We start from the raw sequence: 6,000 nt of genomic DNA on the forward strand, positions 1-6,000 counted from the left end.
TGCTCAGATCCTCAGCTGAGTTTGGCTCTCCACCTAGAACACCAGGGCTTCCCCCAACTCCTTCTGTGGCCTGTGGGAAGCTTTCCCTAATTTCTCCAGATGGGGTTAGCCACCCCCTTCTCTGAATTCCCATAGCATTTCCTATCTACACCTCTCATTTTGTTTTTCAAGTATGTTTTTTTTTTCTCCCAACTAGACTGGAAGCTCACAGAAAGCAGGGCCAGGGCACTTTAGAATCCTGGTGCCCACAGGCTCTCATTTAGGGCCCTGCCATTGGGCAGACGTTAAATCAGAGGCCTAATCAAGCTGTGCAAGTGTTTGGTTTGGAAGACAAGGCATTGTAGAAATATTTTAAGCAACTAAAAGTTAGACAGTGTCACATACAATCTAGATTTAGAGTTCTTCTCAGGAAAAAGGAAAATGAATGGGTGTTCTGGTAACACAGGGCCCTCATTCCCACGGCAGACATCCTGCATAGCAACTGCCCCAGGAGCTGGGCCCTTGCTTTCCTACATGCCCCCTCTGCTCCCCACCAGTTGCCATCACTCACATTACCTCCCCAGGCTGTGAAAAGCACTTGTGGCCAGACTCCTTCACTGAACAAACGCTCATCGATTAAACAATGGGAGCCTAGTATAGTTGGTCACAAAAGATGAAGCTTATTTTCAACCTTATAAATTCTTTTTTTACAAAACAAAATGTCTGTTACATAGAACACATGAGCAAATGATAAATAATATGATATCTGTCAGCTCAAATGACAAATAATATGATATCTATCGAGTCTATTTAGAATAACAAATAAGATGTATGAAAACAGTTTTGGGGGGAAAAAACACTGGAAAGACTCTTCTGGCGCCAACTCTTAGCCAGATAATTCCCACCAGTTTTAGGAGGACCCAGGGGTGCCTAACAGAAAATACTCCATCCCTTCTTCTTCTCTAAAAAATGTTTAGGGCTTCCCTGGTGGCGCAGTGGTTGAGGGTCCGCCTGCTGATGCAGGGGACATGGGTTCGTGCCCCGGTCCGGGAAGATCCCACATGGCACGGAGCGGCTGGGCCCGTGAGCCATGGCCGCTGAGCCTGCACGTCCAGAACCTGTGCTCCGCAACGGGAGAGGCCACAACAGTGAGAGGCCAGCATAATGCGCACACACACACAAAAATGTTTAAAGTGATATATTTTGTAAAATGTACATATTAAAAATTTTTTTATGTCATAAAAGATTTCAAATATATGCAAGAAAAACCCTCAATACCCAACATCCAGAAAAAATAATTATCAACTTGTGGCTTATTTTATTTCTTTCAGAATCAAAGATTATTTTGAAGCAAATTCTAGATAGCATATAATTCAAAATATTTTCAGTATATACTCTAAACCTAAGGAATACACACACACATAATATCATTATCCCATCCAAAAATTAATAACTCTTTATTATGTTAAATATCTAGTCAGTGTCCAAATTTTCCTGATTACCTTCTATTTTACAGTTTATTTGAATCAGGATCTAAATAAGCTCCAAACATTGTAACTGGTTGACATGTCTCTTGTCTTTTAAAAAATCTTCCCCTAGTTGCTTTATTTTTAACTTAAGAAACCAGCTTATTTGTCCTACAGAGTTTCCCAGTCTAGATTTTGCTAATTGCACTCATGTGATGCTGTTTAACAAGCTCATCTGTCTTCCTTACTTCCTGTAAACTGTTAGTTAGACCTAGAACAGCAGTCTGCAAACTCCTGGGCCAGATCTGGCCACACTTTTTGTTTTGTCTCTGGCTGCATTCAGGCTCCTACAGCGAGTTGAACAGACAGCTGCCCAGTTGGACTGCAAAGCCAGGAAACATTTACTACCTGGCCCTTCACAGGAAGCTTGCCAACTTCTGCTCTAGAGGCTGATTAGATTCAAATTTCTTTTTTGCAAGAGTGTTTCACAGAGGTACTGCCCAGGGGTCTGGAATCAGGAAACAGCGGCTGTCTGTCTCTTTTTTGTGATGTTAGCAGTTACTCATGATCATTGCCTAAGTGTATTGTTTTATTATGGCTTGCCAAATGGTGCTTTTGTAATTCTTTCTTTCTCCATTTATTGGTTGGAATATTTCTATAAAAAGAAATTTCCCATAACCAACGATTTGGTTGTCTTGAGGTTCAGTTTGTATAGCAAAGGCAAGATCCATTCCCTGTATCATTCTCCAAATAATGACTTGGTTACCCAGAATTCTTAGTGTTGACCAGAGGGGGTTTCTTTGTTTGTTTGCTTAGTATAATTACGAACTCATGTTTTTCAACATATTTTAAGGGTTTTGATCTACTAAAATGTTACTACTTTTATTGATGCTCAGAACAAGCCTCTTCAGGTTGGCTCCTGAACCTTTTATGTGACCCTGTAGTCTCAATAGCTTCCTTGTTTCTGGTTTGGCAAGATGTTCCAGGCTCATTTTGCATACCCAGTTGGAATCAGACACTTCTCTAGGGAACTCTGGTTCCTTTCAGTGGGAGACAATATTTAGAGACCACAGTCTGAGTATCATGATCAAATAAACCCTAAGTGAACTGTGGGGATACTGGGCAACAGACATGTAGAAAAATCCAAAATCCACTTTACATCCCTCTCTGGACTATAGCCGAATACTGAAATTCAAGTTATGGAAGATAGACTGCTACCCAGGGCTGTATGGCACAGGGGAGGCACACTAGATAATGAAAATATGGGGGAGTGAGCTGGGCATTAAAAGTTGGGCTAGGATAATCACAATGAATCACCCTCATGTGAAGGTACTGAGTCTCCTGGATCAACCCCATCCTGAGTGAGGTCCTAACAATGCAAGCTCCTGGAATGAACAACTGGCCCACAGCATGACAAGGAGAGAACCCCAGTTTATCTTGGTGGGGGGCAAGGTGTGACAACCAGTTTCCTCCCGTCAATGAAAGCTGACATGTTCTCAGGCACTGGGAAACTGTTGATATCCTTCTGGTCTCTGTGTTCCTAGGATCCTGGCTCTTGGAAACTAAGATCCTTTATTAATCTACCTCTGAATTAACCAGTTCTTCTAGCGGGGGGCTACAGGAGGAGGAGAAAAAATAGCACATCACATTTTATTAGAATCATGACCTCTCCCAACAGTTTTCTTGACAGAGCTTCCCAAAGAAGTAAATGTGAAGGAAAGGCTGCCAAACTGAGACTTCCAAGTGGCCTTAAGTAGGACTGTGCTGCCCAGCAGTCAGGCCAAATGTTTCTCACCAACACTCTGCCAACAGGCAAAGGCCTAACTGTTAAGGGTGTTTGGCAATAGGCATTCTGGAGACCTTCAGGAGCTGACCTATGGAAGTGAAGGCTGTATCTGCAAAGTGACTGCAGTTGCCAATGAACAAATAACTGTGATTAAGCCTCAGGTCTGGTCCTATAATGGAGAGAGAAGGACTCTCGTCCCTCTAGCCTCTACAAACATTACTGAACTACATCCACCAGAACCTGTCCTCATTTCCAAATATCTACCACATTCTCTTAAGCCAGAAAATGAGCTGAACAAGCAAAACTAAAGGGCCTCTTGATACCCTTGGGAAGTGTACAGAGTATTAACTGAATGAGTTAGCATTCTTAAGACTTAAGAGAACAAACAGGAAATGCCAACTGATCAAAGTGACAGTAGCTTGGTGGTTCTAAAATGTCTTCTTTCAGGTTACTGGAGAGAGACTTAGAGACCTCTTTGGATTTTTTCTTACATTTTTATCAGACTTCAAAGTATATGCTTGATCTATGACACTAATTAATTTTGCCAGAAAGGAACCTAAAAATACCAAGGAAAGAAATGTTCAGCTACTGAAATATATGGCAACAATGTCTAAAAGTCTCCCTCAACAAAGAGATATAAGTACACTCTAGCTGACATCCAAGTGTCTTTCATCCACATACCATTCATTCTGAAATCTCTCTCTCTCTTTTTTTTTTTTTTTTGCGTTACACGGGCCTCTCACTGCTGTGGCCTTTCCCGTTGCGGAGCACAGGCTCCGGACGCGCAGGCTCAGCGGCCATGGCTCACGGGCCCAGCCGCTCCGCGGCATGTGGGATCTTCCCGGACCGGGGCACGAACCCGTGTCCCCTGCATGGGCAGGCGGACTCTCAACCACTGCGCCACCAGGGAAGCCCTGAAATCTCTTTTGAGGTGAAAGGGGAAGGTTAGGAGGAAGAAGGCAACCGGGGCTTTGTTAGTTGTCCATCTTTTTTTTTAATGATTTTTTTAAATTGAGAGTTGTCCATCTTTTAAAATACAAGATTATGGGACATTTATACTATTTTCCTCTAAGTGTCAGGGGAAATACATGTAAGGTTCAAATCCCAATTTCACCATCTACTAACCAAGGCAAGTCACGATCTTTATCAACCTCAGCTTTCTCCTTTACTCTATTTGATTACTCTATTTGATTTCTATTAGAAATCAAATTTCAAGGGTGGTCATGGGAATTCCATATTCACAACAGAAAGGCAGACAGGAACTAGCACAGTATCTGGCTCAGAGTAGGGGCTCAGTAAATATCACCCTTGTCTTCCCCGATGCTCAAGACCCGAAACAGTCTCTGATTCTTACTTCAACAGCTATTTAGAAAGCCTCAAGGATCGAGCTAAGAAAACAGGTCAAACAATACTTTCACCTTGATATAGCCCTGTCTGTGTCTTTATAATTTCTTTAGACTATTTAAAACACAGAATAAGACAATGCTGGTGTGTTCCCTTACCCCTATAAGAGAAAGAAGGGGTTCTATTATGGTGGGGGTGGAGGTAGGTAGGTATGTTCCAAAAAACCTTTAACGGTTCTGAGATGTGCTTTTTTTAGTCTGTTGACTTGGTCATTAAATCTGCTTTATATGTATGGTGCCAAGTCGTATAGACTTTCTTACTGACAAATCTTTAAGACAAAGCAGTTTATATGGGTGATTTTCTAATCAATAGTCAAGACATGTCCTAGGACATCATAGTGATATCGACTCGTGGTTCTCAATCTTTAAAACAAGGTAGCACCTTTTTGAGACCTAAAAAAAAGCATTACAGACGCTTCATGACTAGTTATATTTTTAGTACTGGTGAAAATACATGATAAAATGCTACCGTGAATTCATAAACACTAATAAAATGCAAATGCTTTTTATCTATACATAACAGCATCTTGATACATTTCAAAACAATCATATTTTGAGATACCATTTATTCAGTCTCTACTCAAAGCTAGACCAGGAACATGACTTTTCTGATCTCTGAGGATAACTCTGATGTTGTCTACAGGTCTTCAGTTCATAGGTGAGAAATCAATGCTCTCTAGACTGTTGCTAAAAAAGAAAACAGTAAGTGTTGGAAGTGTAAATTGATAAAAAGTATTTCTGAAAGGCAATTTTTCATATGCATGTTCTTTAAAATGTATATACCTATTGGAAAAGTAATACTCCTTCTATCTCTCAATTCTAAGGTAATAATAAAAAAAAAGATTTGAGTCTAAAAATGTTCACTGTGGAGTTATTTCTAGCAGCAAAATCACTGCAATATTCTTTGCAATAGATAAATCACAGTAACAATGATCACTGCAACCTAAATTTCCAATGAAGGGACACTGTGTGTGACCTCTTATCAGCTTTGTGCACTTCTCCTCTAGCGTCTGTGTGCTTTGTTGCTAATCATTTGCACCTGCTATTTTCAGAGGCTTGCTATTGTGAGTTGGAGCCCACGATCTTAGTGGGTTCTAGGTGGCTGGGAGTTTACATACAGCATTCTGCCATCCGGGAGGTCACCAGCCACTGGTCAGGAGTACAAAAGCCCAGTTTCTTTGCCTCAAGGTGGCACAGACCACCTGAAGGTGCAATAGACTCTCTAGAGCTCCCCGTGGAATTGCGCTGATGTAGGGACTTCCCCTGATATTACCCCTTGATAGGCTGCTTCCCTTTCTAATTCCCACTTCTTCCATTCCCTTACTGTTTCACTGGGAGCACTTTCTCAATGAATCAATTACACTTT

This window comes from Lipotes vexillifer, unplaced genomic scaffold (genome assembly GCF_000442215.2).
Source record: "Lipotes vexillifer unplaced genomic scaffold, Lipotes_vexillifer_v1.1 scaffold517, whole genome shotgun sequence".
NCBI classification, from domain to species: Eukaryota; Metazoa; Chordata; class Mammalia; order Artiodactyla; family Lipotidae; genus Lipotes; species Lipotes vexillifer.